General features: G+C 32.5%; 1 long non-coding RNA gene across 1 annotated transcript; it reads right to left on the bottom strand.

Annotated features, from left to right (window-relative positions):
- Positions 1-1,536: 1,536 nt before the first annotated feature.
- LOC143056249 (uncharacterized) lies at positions 1,537-7,166 on the bottom strand. The gene is made up of 3 exons (XR_012972266.1): positions 7,086-7,166; positions 3,811-3,993; positions 1,537-1,688 (listed from the first exon to the last, which is right to left on the bottom strand). It is a non-coding gene; the product is annotated as an uncharacterized LOC143056249 (long non-coding RNA).
- Between the last annotated feature and the right edge of the window lie 10,655 nt (positions 7,167-17,821).

Genomic DNA, 17,821 nt, shown 5'->3' with positions numbered 1-17,821 from the left:
TAAGTCGAGACGGAAGATACCAGGGGCATTCCGGATAAATAAGTGGAGACGGAAGATATCAAGGGCATTCCGGATAAATAAGTGGAGACGGAAGTTACCAGGGGCATTCCGGATTAATAAGTCGAGACGGAAGATACCAGGGGCATTCCGGATAAATAAGTGGAGACGGAAGATATCAAGGGCATTCCGGATAAATAAGTCGAGACGGAAGATACCAGGGGCATTCCGGATAAATAAGTGGAGACGGAAGTTACCAGGGGCATTCCGGATTAATAAGTCGAGACGGAAGATACCGGGGGCATTCCGGATAAATAAGTGGAGACGGAAGTTACCAGGGGCATTCCGGATTAATAAGTCGAGACGGAAGATACCAAGGGCATTCCGGATAAATAAGTGGAGACGGAAGATACCAGGGGCATTCAGGATTAATAATTCGAGACGGAAGATACCAGGGGCTCTCCGGATTTATAAGTCGAGACGGAAGATACCAGGGGCTTTCAGGATTAATAAGTCGAGACGGAAGATACAAGGGGCATTCAGGATTAATAAGTCGAGACGGAAGATACCAGGGGCATTCAGGATTAATAATTATATAAAATTCAGCTCATGAAATGTGCAAAACCAAACAGTTATGTGTATTTTTTTTTTTTTTTTTGCACTTTTCATCAAATTGCAAAGTCATGGCTTTGTGACCAATTTGAAAAAATAATGTTGCTTCGTCTCTTCAGGTGCCAACAGACGGGGCCTTGGAATTATATAAATCGGGTATCAAGTTGTTCATTTTTCATTTATCTCTTTATTTATGTAAGTTTCACCTAACTGCCACCCTTTATTTTCTCATATTTAGACAGTTTTCACAGTGACCCACCAATTCTGGCATTTTGACTTTCATTTTGAAAGATTGTCATGTGATCACCAGAAAAAAGTAAGGCACAATTTAGATTTGTTTACATTTTTATATTATATTTGTTCAGCATCTGCCTTGTTTAAAGAAACTTTAAAACACTAGAAGAAGAATATATCCTGAATTAATTTTATATTAGATTTGAGATTTTACCTTTACATGTTAATTTTTTTTTAAATGGTCAACTAATGAATGATGAAATCTAGTATGTAACTTGATAAAAGACATGAAAACACTGTTAGAGTTGTTTTTTATACTTCAAAGACGGCTAAAATATCAACAATCAAGATTATCCATTGTATTATGTTTTATAGAAGTGGCAAAGTTATAATTTTGTATCAATCTTAATTGATATTTCTGCCTTTTTTGCAGAGTTATCTCTCCCTTTTTCAATGCAAATCAACATAGGAATTTTGAATCTTGATTTTTGTAGTCTTCCTTAAGTAAGAATATATGGGACTTTTTTCTGTGTATATTTTGGGTATAATGCTGAAGATTAAAACTTAAAAATCTTCTGTTGCAATTACTTTGAGCTTAGAATCAAATTTATTCTAGATTGACTGGACTAATGGGGCATATGTATATTCCAAACATAAAGCAACTAATATTTAACAAGCAAAATGCATTTCTATAAATCTACCCCCCAGGTGATAACACTGAGTAGACATGAAATAAGTACTGTCATTTTTACCTGATAAGCTGTTGTATGATCGGCCTGAGCCCTTTTTCTGCCAGCATGTATCAGTACTTATGCATATTCCACTTCTACTTTCTGTTTGATCTTCTAATTTAATAGGGAAAAAAATGCACATGTAAACTAGAAATATAAATCAGTAATAATAGACCACTTCCCAGTCTTCTGTACTCCACTTTAATTAGCAGGTTTCTAAACTAAAAACCACACGAAATGAAGTAACATATTTTCATGCCACGTACCTTGTTTATTGTTTAGTTTAGACTTTTAATAATTTTGATAAATGTTTTACATTGATATAAATTTTATTAGAATCGTTCAATCCGTGAACATGAATTTGACAGCTAGTGCCCTTTAAAGACAGGGATTAAAAGGTAGAGAAAAAAAATAGAATATTCCGTATTGATTAAATAAAGATAGTGACCTCCAATTTCAAATTAACTTAAGATTTTCATAAAACTTTGCAGCTATCTAAATTTTATTTTGATCTTACAGAATGTCATATTGTTTGGTAGCTTGGTGTGTTGTTGTCAAATTAAATGACTTCATTTTGATATTTAAAAACAGCAAGAATTTTCAGTTTGGACTAAATTCTGAAAGTCACCTTTAAATTTTTATAAAACTTTTCCAAATCAACTTGGATTTTCATTTAAACTATATAGCTTTCTGAATTATATAATGATGTTACAGATTACAAGGTTGTTTGGGTAGTTTAGAGTGTAGCTGTCAAATTTAAGGACTAATATTCATTGGTTAAAAAATCTATAATTTTCAGTTTGTTTTAAATTCTGATAGTCACCTTTAAATATTTTCAAGTTATAATTCTGATTTTTCATCAACATCTTTAGCTATCTCAATTAACTATGATCTTGTAAAATACCAGGTTATTTTGTAGTTTTGTTTATGGCTGTCAAATCTCAAAATTTAATATAAAGGTTTCTTTCTGAATTTAGACCAAACTGAAAATTTTGACATACTAAAGTCTTCTACCCCAAATTGCTTAGTATATGGTGAACTTGGACGATATTCCATCAATTTAGATATTAAAGTCCGTATAGTATCATTTTGGGTGAAATTAGTATGTGGTAAACCGACTAAATTATCAGCGACCATTTATAAACTACTGTATAAGCTGTCAAATCAAAATGATGTAAAGTTTAGATGGTTAAACCATGTTGAATCTATTTTTAATGAAACGGGATTATCTTTTGTATGGTTATCTCAAACATGTATTAGTGACATATGGCTTAAAAATACAATCAGAACATCACTCTAAGATCAGTTTCAGCAAACATGGTTTTCAAATGTGCAAGCATGTTCGAAGACATTAAATTATCGAATTTTTAAGGATACTTTTGGGTTTGAGAACTATTTTGACATTTTAGAATTTCGTGATATTTATACTTTATGCAAATTTAGAACCATCAACCATAAATTACCCATTGAGATAGGGAGATGGACAAATATTCAGAGAGATAGACGAAATTATAAATAATGTAACTCTAAAGATCTTGGAGATGAGTATCATTATATTATGATGTGCACAGAGACGTCAGTAAAAAGAAACGAATGTATTGATAAAAAAATATGTAAATCGTCCAAATATAATTATGTTTAAGAAAATTATGAATTAAAATATAAAATCTAAATTGAGAAAGCTGTGTACTTTCATTAGATTTATAAATTCCCATGTGTGCCCTCCTGGCTAAATACTATCAGTATAATTGTAAATAGTGTACATATTTTGCTCTGTGTAATCATGTATTTATGTCTGTATTATTAATGTCATGTAGTGCCTGTATACCATTGTAATTGCAAAGGTTTGACAGAATAAAGATATAGATATATATAAAACTTCGTTTTACCTAGTAATTAAATCCTTAATCCTAATTTTATGACAATTAACAAAGTAATAACATTACCTGTATTTTGTAAGATCAATATATAATTAAAATAGCTGTATAGTTTTATAAAAATTCAAGTTGTTCTGAAAAAGTTATAAAGAAAATTAAAGGTGACTGTCTGATTTAAGAACAAACTGAAAGTTCTTGCTTTTTTTGGTTGTGATTGTAGAAACCTGAGTCCGGACTGGTTGAGCATTGTCGAGACCATATTTAGACGTTACCAACATTATCAAGTACTCAATCAGGCTTATTAAGTAAAGTTTAAGAAAATGTATACAAATACAAAATAGCAATAATTGTTATCAAACCTGTTGTGGAATTCAGTATTTCCATTTGCAAGTGTCTTTGTTGTGACATGATGGCCTGATTCTCAAGAACACTGCCGGCTTCATTTTCTCTTATTTTCAAGGTCTTTGCATCTATGCAGTGGACATTTAGTGAGGACAAAAAGTTGTTGAGCTGAGTCTCGCCAATACCTGCATGTATCATTCCTGTATTGTTTATTAAAAGATGTTTAATAAAAATGAAATGTCAATACATTAAAAATTAGTTCAATGTGTATTTGTTTAACATGTTTAATGAAGTGTTTTTTTAGAAAGGCATTTCATCATCACTACATATTCTGTAATTAAGGCTATCAGAATTGTCTTTAATATAATATATAATATGTGAAGCCTATAGGTGGTCGAAGGTGTTGGATACAGTGAAAGTTGAATTGGTGGCACAATATCTCAGTAGTATGAGTTTGAAAGTTTGAATATCAGCGTTTGAAGAACAAATAAAATTGTGAAAGCAAATTCACAGACCTAACAATGTTGGACTCAAGTTAAGATGAATTTTATATATATATACCAGTAAACAGATTGTGTTATAAATGGGTTTGATGCTATTTATCATATATTAAATCCAAGGTAAGATTAATTACTTTGTATATTATGAATTTTCTCAATCAAGTAATTATTTCTTGTCAGTATTATTCTTTTGTATTTTTTTAACTGTTATTTTCTTATTCACTTGCCCCTTCAAAAGGGCATTGTTGTTTCTTTAATTTGAAATAAAGTATAATATATATGTTATTCTTCTATACATGTAGAGTTACCAGTATGTTCTTCTTTATGGTAGCTATGATATTAAACCCCTAACAGGAGGGATATTGTTGATATTCATATGATGTTTTTTCTATATTGGGTTGAGATATCACAAAACATGTTTATAACCCTGCCACATTTTTGTGCCTGTCGCAAGTCAGGAGTCTCTTGCCTTATATAATTCATATTTAGGCCACACCAATTTGATTTCTTATTCTACAGATTGGGGCGAGCAAGTGATTTGAAAAAATTAATAAAAAAATATTTTATTTGCAAATTGTTGAGGTGAAGCTTGAAAAGTAAGGGCAGAGACATATAGTGTATTATATGTCTCTGGTAAGGACGAGCGATTATAATTTATTTTTTGTAAACATAAAATAGTAGGTTTTGACAATATTAAAACTTGATTTATCACTTGTCCTTTGACATTTCTCTAATTTCTGAAGTATTTTTTCCCTGTTCACCAAGAAATAATTAAATCTAGTCTATGTACGAGTGACTAACAATGAGACAATTCTCCATCCAAGTCAAAATCAGTTTGGGCATGTTGGGGAAAACCCCTTGATGTTGTAAATATCCCTTTTACATGTTTTATGAGGGATCAATATAAGTTATAATATATTTGTTTGTACAAAAGGGCTCATATTTTCTCAAAGAACTATATATCTATCTGGTATTAAACATGTCCAGGAATTTTGTATTATTCCTGGACTTCAACCATGTTAACAAATTTAATATTATTCAAAATAAGTTGACCCCTCTTTTCAAAAAAGTTGTTTAACATATGATGTAACTCTGCTCTTTTTGAGTACAAAATTCTATTTCTTTTTCTACATCATTAAAATGACCCCTTGTCTCAATCCTTCAGAAGTTCTTTGTTACTTTATTCTAACAACGAACATCTTTTGATAGGGAATATAAGTAAGGGGAAAGAAACCAATGTTTTGTTCTTTACAGGTATTTCCGCTGTCATGGCTGTTATAAATTTATATCGGAGCATTCCCACTTTGGATAAATAGGTTTCATGCTGAATTTGTAACAAATATTCTTACAGACATTTAAAGTGTGGTGGGGTGCTTTTATGTTTAAAATCGTTATATATACAGGTTAGACTGTGATTTTAAAAACAAATGTTGATATCAATTTATAATATTTACAAAAAAAAACAGTGCGGGAAATGGACATGATTAAATTTATGGATGCGGTAAGCGGGAATATAAAAAGATAAAAAAAAACTCTGTTTTGAAAAAAATAGGTGCGGGCGGGTCCGTCGAACAACAAATCACACTGGTGTGGCCTTATATATTTCGGTCTTTCAGAGTTTATATAACATGTAGTATGATGTCCTTAATCACTGAACTAGTACATATTTTTGTTAAGGAACTAGCTGAAGCATACCTCAGGATGTTCTCATTGTTGAAGACACATCAGTGGCTGTTTTCTGCTCTTTGGTTGGGTTGCTGTCTCCTTGACACATTCCCCATTTCCATTCTCATGTTACAACCAATAAAGTGTTATGCTATGAGATGAACATTTAAGAAAATAATTAGACACTACTATTTTGCCCTGAGGCAAATAAAATGCAGGTGACATCGTATGTGGGGTTATCGGACCACAGATGAATTATCACGTTGTGATTGGTTAAATGCTGTCACATGGTGACCCCCTATGAGACCGTATGGGGTTAGTAAGTTTCATATGGGGTTCATGACGCGTTAATGGCGACGTCATCTTTTAATGTTGTTGTGTTTCATTGTTTATTTTTCAACAAAACGCCGTAGAAAAAGTCCAGTGTCCGATAAATTCGTTATACAGTTAACTACTGACCCCCTACGGATCCATAGAGGCCTCACCCCCTATGGATTTTACTAACCCTCTATGGATCCGTATGGGGTCAGGAGCGAACCATATAACTTATATTGGGACGGTTAAAAACTGTATATGAAAAAATAACCTGTTGCAGCTTTCGTGTTGACATTAAAAATTCCAACACCTTTCTTTTCTCTCCCAAAGTGGACCTTGCCTAGTTTAATTCTGTTTAAGGTTTGACATGACAAATTTTTACAAATAATGTACACTATGCCGGTTAGCCCATAGCACCGTACTCCCTTTGCATCATGCAAATGTAATGGTATAGTACATTCTCTGCTGAACTTTTAAGTTGGTTAGCCAATGTGTCAAGTCCGGTCACAAGTCTACAATGACTTAAGGGGACAAGATCAGGTGGTATATATGTTAAGTCATCATCTGTTAATGTGCTTGCTGTTATATCCTCTGTTGGTGTTACAGGGTTACAAAATGTAGCATAGGAATGATCTGATACTCTGTTGTTGTTTTTATGTTTTTGCTGAACTCTATTTACAATTAATTTTGTTATTTTTTTGACAGATTTTGTTCCTGAGAATCGCCCCTTGTTGTTTCTGATGGATGGCATCTTTTCTTTGGAGTAGACTATAATTCATTGCGATTGTCGCATTATGAAATTAACATCTTACCTCCATTGCCATTTTTTTCAAAGGGTGCTCCGTCATTTTCAAGTCCAGTTTCAGTGTTGTTAATTTGTGAATACGCTTAATAATACACCAAAATGATTCTCAATATATATCATTTCTAAGAATCAAGTCAGTCATCTTAATAAGCGTTTCACTTGTTTCATATCTTCTCTTTTTTCTTGAGATTTTTTCGACTACTCACCATTCTCTTTTTACCGGAAGTAAACATGCTACATTTCGTCCAACTTCCGAAGCAAGGTTGTCGGCTCTCCGGACATTCCCGAAGTCCTGCATTTATGAGCTTCGGTCCTTGCTTGGAAGTTGCATTTCGTCATCTAAATAGATAAATTAAACATAATTATTCGTTTCATTAAAAGATTGCATTAAATATTGTTCAAAGACATTTATCCGCTCAAAAAAATTGTTTACGAATGTTTTTTGTATTTATCGCGTTATCGTAAAAATATTTGTTTACGACAAGAGAATGCGCAACTTTCTGCGCAGAAGGCGCGAAAATTTAAACCCCCAAAGTCACTTTCGAAAATTTGACATAACTTGGTGGATTTGTCAATGCTTGAAACCAGAGTAATAGTATGCTTAAGAAATAATTCATGGAAGCCATAGATTTGTTGGAAATTTACACATGGCCTGGGCCGTGATATTCGAATTTCATCCTGAGCGTTAACGAGGGATAAAATTAACGAATATCACGGCCCAGACCATGTGTAAATTTACAACAAATCTATGACTTCCATAAATTATTTCGATTCTAATAGGACAAATACGATCATTAAAAAACTGAAGCGATGATAGGTATACCGTGTGTGTGGCTGTTCTATTTTACCCACTGTTCGATAAATGTAAAACAAATCTAATAAACCTGCATGAATGATTTTTTAACTAACCGCTAGAAAAAAATGTGATTACTTTTTTTACTTCTCAGTATAAACCCAACATTTGCAATTTTAGATTTGCATTTTTTATCGTAAGCTACCGTCAAAAATGATTCACTGTTGACATGTTGTAACCAAGGAGCCGCCATGTTGACTTGCTGAAATCAGTTAATGTGCGAATATTGCAATAGAACAGAAAACAAGCAACACCTACCTCAATACTTTATTTTAATGCAATTGTATCCGAGTTTAGAAGGGTAACGCAATAGAAAAACCTTCTTTGACGTTTTCATTCGTATGACGTCATGTTTCGAAATGGGGTTAATTATGCGCAAAAATCATTACGGGAATTTCGCGGAATTTTAATTTGTGTTGTTTTTGTCCATTTTTCCGTTCTCTAATGTGTAAATTCTTTTTTTTTTATGCATCAGAATCAGAATAAATGTTCTGTAGGGTTTTATTCAATTGTAATTGTTAACACAGAAAAATCCACAACCGTTTACACATAGGTTACGATACATGTGGATTTACGTGGGAGGCATATTTAAACAGCCATTTGTGTACATCTTGGAGTCTGCGCTAAGTATAGATATATCGAGAATTTTATCACGGTGTTGTTTACAAAGCGAAAGAAGCACGTCATATTAGAATTAGTCTTAGATACATGATTTTTTTTAACTGTTGTTATTGACCTCTAAACTAGCTGTCAGTAACTGCGAGTATACTCTCAGATCTGTACTTGGTGTCTTTTTGTTGTTGGGATGTTCACGTACCCGGCCACATCCACTCTGTGTTTTTGTTAGATGTATTTCTATTTGTATCCATCTGATGAGTTAAACCTTTTCCAACTGATTTTTATAGTTCGTTCTTAATATGTTATATTGTTACACCATGCACTGTGGCACTGTCCCAGGTTGAGGGGAGGGTTGGGATTCCGTTAACATGTTGAACCCCACCACAGTATGTATGCATGTGCCTGTCTTAAGTCAGGATAATGGATTTTTTTTAGTTCTATTTTGTACCTTCTGATTTTTCCTCTGATATATGCATTACAGTGTGTTTTGGCAATAACGGTTTAAACTTTAGGGCTTTAAATGATTTTCTGCAGACGATTCATTAGCATTTCAGTATATGGGAAACATTTTCGACATGAATTTGTCTGCCATGGCTTTCTGCGACTAGATTAGCAGTTGACATTGCGGCCGTAAACATGTCTCGCAAATCACGTTGCATTGTCCAATTTTATTGACGTGGCGTTGTCACTACATGTTGATCTGGTCATGGATGGTCATCAACAAATCCCGTCTGTCTGTACCGTCGTTGTAGGGACAATAAGACGAGTTTCTGACGTGAAGTTACTCTGGAAACAGCACGCTCACGTATTCCTGCCTGCAATATTCTAATGGTTTGATTCTGATTTGCATTGCTCAGTCTCGGCAATATGGAGTTGCAACATTTTTTAATGATTCAAGTGTGGGTGTGGATTGAAAGAATTGTTTCACAAAAAAAAAAATCTTCAAAAAATCAATAATGGGTTTCAAATTTCGCTTAAAGAAATTCTTGCGACATCAATAATCCGGTATGTTCAATAACCTTAGGTAAGTCAGGTGTTGAATTTTTTCTAAACATAAAGACGTATGGTAAGCATGAATAGTAGTTCTATGATAATCAATCATGATGTGGTAAAAGAAATCGCAAAAATGTTTGTTGCGTTTCTAAAGTCCTACAGTATATTAGTATGTAACTTGCTATTGGTCAAAACTATTACCGATTTTCATGTTTTTGTAAAACAATAAAGAATGATCAAGATGTTTTGAAATTTCCTCAGTAAAGCTTAATTTAGGTTAAGAACTTCTTTCCAAATTATTCAATAAATGTTAAAGATATTCAACGTATCTATCAAAATTGCAGGTTTTTATCTCTCATGAAGGACCATTGATGTAATGTACTTTTTTTTTTATGAAATGACGATATAAAATGATATTCAGATTCAATAAACTATTTTCATATTACCGACTTTTAACTCCGGATTATATTATTTTATTTTTCGACAGGTGACCTGATCTGTGGTAGGACATCCTAGTACTCGGTCAAGTAAGAGCGACCAACAGAAGTAAAATCAAACATATACATTGTAATCGGTGAAATTAGGAGGGAATTCAAAGTTTACTGTTTTCCGATGAGTTTGTCGTGTAAAGAAAACATAAAACAGTAAATTTCCCCCTAAATTGTACCGATTTTAAGCTTGACTTTACTTCTTTAAGTTGCCCCTACTTGACCGAGTACCAGGATGTCCAACCACAGAAAAGGTAACCTGTCGAAAAAATATAAACTCCGGAATCAAAAGTCGGTAATAAGAAAATAGTATTTTGCCGTGCTGGTGAAAGATCTAGACTTACGACGGACATTAGCGATCATTAGCCATGCATGCTTTAAATCATATAAAATAAATACAGTTTTTTTTTTAATTTCATTTATTCTACAGCTGTTGGAAAAATATTGCAGAAATAATCTTAATACGAAATACATAAAACGTATTACATTTTAATGACAAATTAAATTACAATTATTGCATGACGTCAAAACGATAGTATAAATAATATACGCAATGCATTTTTGTGTAAACACAGTGTGAAACGACTGATAGATATATGTTGTGACGGAGGTTTTATGGTGTTGATGTTGGAGGAAACTGAACATGGAGATCTCTTGTTAAAGTTGGTATTATAGTTGTCTTCGGTGGTTTCTAAATTGAACAACATGGTGTTGTTTTGCCTCCTCTCGTTTGCTCAGTTCTCCTACGGTTCTTGTAGGTAGAATGATGTCTGGACATCTGGGGACTACATGTCGTTGTTGTGGACTGGCTTGGCAGCGAGAGTGGGACTCGCGCCTTCTTACCCTTTTTAATGAAATAAATAAGACAACTCAATTTGCTGGTTGGAACAAGGATTGTAATGTAATGTTTCTTTTCTTTTTGATCGTAAAATATTACAGTGCATAAATCATACAGATTAATAATAGATAACATTATCAATTGACAATAATACATGCATTCCTATCTCAAATATTGCTCGAATTAAACTTATTATATTTATTGAATTATTTCCTATAAATTTGCAATTAATTAATTTCATTTAATTACTTTAAGTAACATTATATAACTTACCTTTTTAATGAAATAAATAAGACAACTCAATTTGCTGGTTGGAACAAGGATTGTAATGTAATGTACGGGCAGTAGACTTATATTTGCTTTTATAGTCACTATTCATTACCCGACATTCCTGTTCCCCAGACAAGATTGAGCCTCTTTTGCAAACGATGGAAAGTGTTGCCAAAACATTTATTGCTTCATGATATGCAAAATGTATTTTTTTGTTTTTGAAAAGCATTTGGACTTTTATTTCTCAAATTAAATAAAATAATATTTTTGGAAGAATTTCAATTTCTGATCTTTATAATAATTGATAATTAAGGATGTTAAATTTTAATTAATATCTTGTGTACGTCAATCTTCGTATCTAAACTTTTTGATTGGTTATTAATAGCATTCTTGTGTGCCTAAATGTATTACTGAATATTCATGCTGCTGTAGTATCTACAAATTCTGTGAATATGGTTATAACCTTGGATGTAGTATCAATTCGACATACATCTGTCCGTCGACCTAGCAACCTTCTAAACGCGTGCCAAAAACTATTGAGGTTCTTGACTTGTACTATTTTTGCTTATCTTGCATCTTACATAACGTATGTTTCTCGTATGAATTATGAACTCTTTTCTTTGTATTTTCTTCTTGTTATATTTTCTTATGTCATTATTTGACATTTATATTGATCTTTTACTTTTAATAGACTTAATAAACTAGAAATATATAATTTTTGTTTTTATAAGCTCTATTTTATTTCAATTTTTTTATTATTTCTAAAAGTGTCCTAAATCCTTTCATAACATATAACTATATTAATATTAAGCCCGATAAACTTAACACATTAAATTATACAGGGAAACTATGTAGAAAATTAAAATTAAATTAATTCAAATATTTAATTAAAGAGCTAAATGCAATCCACGACTGCCGACAAAATTGGCTGACTAGATCTAAATAAAATAAAAAAAATATGGTTGTGTTTAAACGTTGTGAGAAAAACATTTTAAACTGATTTCCATAGTGGTTACAGGTTTGTTTGCTAACACTTAATACCAATGAATTAACGACAGATACCCTGGTGGCTTTATAAACGTGCCCTGAGATAGTGCTTTTAAAAAAGTCGGACAAGTTCATGTAAGTCAGTAATTTTGTGTTCTTCTTACACAAGAACGCTTTCAATATTGTAATTTAGCAAACTTCTTAAACTGGACTTAAATGTGATTTATTTATTAATTACGATTAGCTTTGAACTAGCTTTCAGTTTAACTGTAAGTAAATTACTCTTATTTCGGTGTTTTGTGTCTATTTCATGTTGAATATGTAGTTGTTTTTCTGCCCCGTACCGATCTTTTGACCTAACCAAAAACTGCAATTGATTTTTATGGTTTGTTCTTGTGATGTGCTGTCAAAGGTTAGGGAAGGGTTGAGAGCTTACAAACATGCTTTCCCCGCAACATTTGTTATGTGTCTAACCTATGTTAGGAGCTTTTAGGTCAGCGGTTGTCGTTGTTTCATGTCTGTCAAATTCGTTTTTCGTAAATAAATTGTTTTGTTATAGTTAAGGCCGTAAGTTTTTCTCGTTTAAATTATTTAAATTTGTTCATGTTGGGCACTCTTATAACCGATTATTCTGTTTGGATTTTTTTCTCATTGTTGAAAACCGTAGGGTTGTCTGTATTTGCTAGAATCACATCATATTTGCATATTTGTACTCTGGTAGATATTTTTTCTATTGGCAATCATGTATATATATACCACGTCGTCTTATTTTCATTTTGTGTGTTTGTTTAGCTAGATGAGTAAAATACTTATAATTTGATATGCCAGACGGACATAAGATTCATCAGTGGCGCTCAAATTCAAACAGTTTTAAAAAGAGCATTCAAAATGGAAATTCGAAAAAGGTGTGAAAAATACGGCTGAGGCTATATATGATTTTCGGTAGAAAAAAACCTCGAATAATTCAACGTTTGATAAGTAGAAAATGAACATATATTATGTGTACTGATTGATATTTTTGTATTAATATTTAGATGCATGCTTTGTTATCATTCGTTATTGGCTTTGATCTAGCTGTCAGTAACTGCGAGTTCTCTCAGATATGTACTTAGTGTCTTTTTGTTATGGGGATATATACATGTAACACCCAATCCTATACCTTTTAGCTTATAATATAATAAATGTATTAGGTTTTTTAGCCTTCTTGTATAACTAACAAATTAAGACCGTGGGACCATACGGTCTAACAAATGTCTTATAGAAGCAATACTAAGTATCATAATCCGTACTTCACCAGCATAACTGTAAGACGTTACCGCATCCGTTTTAACTTTTATATGGTTTTATATGAGCAAGCTGTCGCCATTATCACGAAGACCAATAATGGCAGTATATTGACAGGGAGAAACAGATAAATAGTGAATATAGTTGTAAATTATACTATAAATTAGAATTCAGTCGAAAATAACACATTGATGATCGAGATTGTTTAGTCTGCATAGTGGGTAAATAGTTTCGCGAAATCGGTAAAAAGAGCAACGTGCAAGAATTTTTTTATTCCGTTCTGTGTATTTTTTTGTGGACCAATACGGCAATAGGCTAATAAGAGATCTAGAGAGCCCGCTGCCCTTCGGAAATTGGTAATGATTCTCGTTACTGACTTTACAAATGGTGTACTCTTAAACTTAAGATTGTAGAGAGACATGATTATGTTTTATTGTATGGCATTGGATCTGTCAGCTGTCATGCATGTTGTTGAAGGAAGTTTAGGATTATTAATTAACCAATTTTAAGCATTGTACAAATATACGTCCCCAATTCAAACGGCCCAATTCAAATGCATTGATCTTCAAAAAAAGGGGGGTTCCAACCTCCTGAACCCTCCCTCTGGATCCACCACTGGTACATATGTATATTCATGATATCTTTTATTATCGTCCTTCCCTACCCCTATATCACCCTTCTCTGTCGCTCAGTAATTCTTGTATCAAGACTTCAAAACGAGACCAGGCATTATCAGTGACGTCACAATGTGAGAGGAGAAGTTATCAGTGACGTCACAATGCGAGAGGAGAAGTTATCAAGCTTGCTTTCGTCAAGCGTAAAACTGTCTTAGGGAGCGGAAACAATACCATTAATAGAACGATAAACAGATAATCGGGTTTTCTACGTATAGATATCGTAAAATATCAGCCGCTCGACACAATGTGAAACTTTTTAGCTCGTTCGCTACGTTCACTCGCCAAAAAGGTTCACATTGTGGCTCGCAGCTGATATTTTACGATATCAATGTGTAGAAAACCCGATAATCTATACAGATTGTATTGTTAATAAGGGTAATTTACAAAATGTAGGCTACACAACTGAGTATATAATACCAGAACTCCATTACTAGAGGAAGTCTGCAAGCTGTGTTATATAGTCCGCAGGCAATCAGGTCACATTGTCCCAGCCTATTCACAGTGGAAATCACTGTACAATGTACATGATGTAGGTGGCCCTCCAAAATCTTGTTTTGCTACTTATGAATCATGGGTTTAAAATATTACCATAAAACAGACAGTTACTAAATAGTCTCTCTCAGTTTAAAGCTCACCTTTCCTAAAAAACATGGGTGCCAAAGCTAAATACATGTATAGAACATAGGGGTAAAATGTAGTTTTGGGATTATATCTGAAAATTAAAGCATTTAGAGCAAATCTGACATGGCGTAAAAATGTTTATTAGCTGTACATCTATCAGCCCTGAAATTTTCAGACAAACCCGTCAACTGATTGTTGGGTTGCTGCCACTATATTAGTAATTTTAGGGAACATTTGCAGTTTTTGGTTATTTTCTTGAATATTATTATAGATAACGATTAACTGTTCACAGCAAAAATGTTCAGCAAAGTAAGATTTACAAATAAGTCAATATGACCAAAATTGTGAATTTATCCCTTAAGGAGTTATTGGCCTTTAAATATAAAAAAGATGTGGTATGATTGCCAATGAGACAACTATCCACAAAAGACCAAAATGACACAACCATTAACAACTATAGGTCACTGTACGGCCTTCAACAATGAGCAAAGCCAATACCGCATGGTCAGCTATGAAAGGCCCTGATAAGACAATATAAAACAATTCAAACGAGAAAACTAAAAGCCATTTTACACAGTTTGTTCATTATGTTTGTTAAGCTTTCAAAAATCTTCTTCTCTGAAACTACTGAACAAGTTGCAGGCAACTTATTCTAAATGATCCTAAGTGTTTAATTTTGTGTTTTGTAAAAAAAAACATGGCCACCATGGCTAAAAATAAAATAGAACATTGGCGGATGGCAGATTACACATCCAACATCACATGGATTTAGTGTAAAGACGTCATAAACAGTCAGAGAAAAACATGACCTTGTGCAATGCTAAGATTAGGTATCAACAGATTGTAGATCCATGAATGTGCATATATGTATATTATATATAACAATAATATTTAGTTTGCTTTTAGTTTACTGATAACAAAATCAATATTAATACCAATTCTTTTAGAATAAGTTTGCTAACTTTAGATAATCTTAATATTCCTCTGAAATTAATGAACAAATTTCAACCTAACTTGAGGTGAATTATAATTAGGGTATCTCCAATAAAGTTTATGTTTTATTTTCTGTTTTCCCGAAAAAAAACATGGCCACCATGGCTAAAAATAGAATATAGGGTAGAATGCAGTTTTTGGCTAAATAATTAATTATTTCAAAAACTAAAGCATTTAGAGCAAATCAGAGAAGGAGTTAAAGTATAATTCATTAGGTCAAGGTCTACCCGCCCTGAAATTATCATCAGGGTAACAGATTTTTAGGTTATTGCCCCTGAATTGATCATTTAAGGAAAATTTGCAGTTTTCAATTATTATCTTGAATATTATTATAGATAAAGATATTAAACTGTAAACAGCAAAAATGTTAAGCAAAGTAAGATCTGCAAATAAGTCTTCTGAACTAAATGTTCAATTTACCCTTAAGGAGTAATTGCCTTTTAAATTCCATTCTCAATTTTATTATTTACAATTTGTTCTCTTAAATATTAAAAAATCTTCTCCTTTGAAATTGCTGAATTAAAATCCGCCAAACTTAGGCTGAATGAGCTTTAGAGTATCTAGTATAAATTTTGTATTCTATCTCCTAGCATATAAAAAACAGCCCTATGGCTAAAAGGAAACTAAGGGGTAAAATGCATTTTTAATTTGAAAAGCAAAAATAATAATTGATGAAGATTTAAGCAAAAAATTACAGTTGAGAGCCTCTTGTTCATTAATTACAAGTATGTATTATATATTCATTAGAATCTGTCATTTTATTAGTGTTTTATAAGCATCCGCTTTTAATTTGCACATTTCCAATTCAATGGACCATGTTTTATCTTTATAAACGTTCGATGTGACTGTGTCACTGTGGGCCAATTAATTCACGGTGTGCTATGCATACATTATCAAGACCCAGAATTGCAAAAAAAATATTGCTACATGTCATTTTCAATAGCTTTTTTCCCTACTGAGGACTGTCTATAAAGCATGATGAATTTATGTCTTCTTTTTTTTTTTTAGATAAAATGCCTTTGTTTAGGAAAAGAGGCAGACCTTATGCCCATGCAACTGTTACATATGAAAGAGGTAAAAGGAAATTAAAGAAAGGTGTTCAGGTCATAAAAAAAATCAAACAGGAAACAAAACCTACATCTGGACTCTAGCTTGCTTCCAAATTTTCAGGAAATGACCTTAATTCAGATCCTCCTTGTTCAAGTTCAGTGCTTTGTATAGAATATTGCCATAAAATATTGGATGTGAAATACCTGAAAGTATAAGATGTCTACATGTTGATCTTTAATTACGAATGATGTTCTTGTACAATGATAACATTTTGTAAATGTTTTGACTTGTTTGTGATATCAAGAACTTTGTAATAATTTTCAATAATTCAGAGATTAATTTTTTTTTCATTAAAATCAAATATATTGTTACAATACATACAGGAGCAAATCGAACAAGTTGAGATATATGTATAAACACAATAAGATGTTGACAGATTGTTTCTGAATGTTTCTTATTTATTTCTTGAATAAATTTCAGTAGTACATTGTGTACTACATGTAGTACTGCTTTTTTCAAAGATAATATTGTAATGGTTTGGGAAAAAAATCCCTCTTAACTATTGAAAGTTAGATAACTATTCACATACATGAATGAATGTTTATTTTTTAGGTACAGATGCCCTTAAAGTTTTTGATGAAGTAAAGAGCAAGATACTATCCCATCCGGCAGTGATACCTTCATGACACTGTATGATTAATTTGACAAAGAATAACAATAGGACACCAACAGTTCACATATGAGAAGATGTTTTAGGGTAAACCACATACTGTGTAGGATTTAATAATGTCCCCTATGAAATGATGTCCAGAGGACATTATTTCATAGTAAATACATGGACAATATTTACTTATTTAGATGTGTCCTGGACACAATTTCCTATGATAATATGTCCTTGGGTATGAAAAAGTGTCTATGAACATGAACATTATTTAATACTATAATTCTGTATAGGTGGACACTTTTTTCAGGACATTATATCCATCAGGACATCAAAATATTAAATGATGTCCATTGCCTTGTTATTACTGGACATATTTTAACTTTAATACAGTGTTACCTTGACAGAGA

Source organism: Mytilus galloprovincialis, chromosome 13 (assembly GCF_965363235.1).
Source record: "Mytilus galloprovincialis chromosome 13, xbMytGall1.hap1.1, whole genome shotgun sequence".
Taxonomy (NCBI): Eukaryota; Metazoa; Mollusca; class Bivalvia; order Mytilida; family Mytilidae; genus Mytilus; species Mytilus galloprovincialis.
Note: the sequence above shows the minus strand (reverse complement) of the source record. Positions and strands in the feature narration are given on the sequence as shown.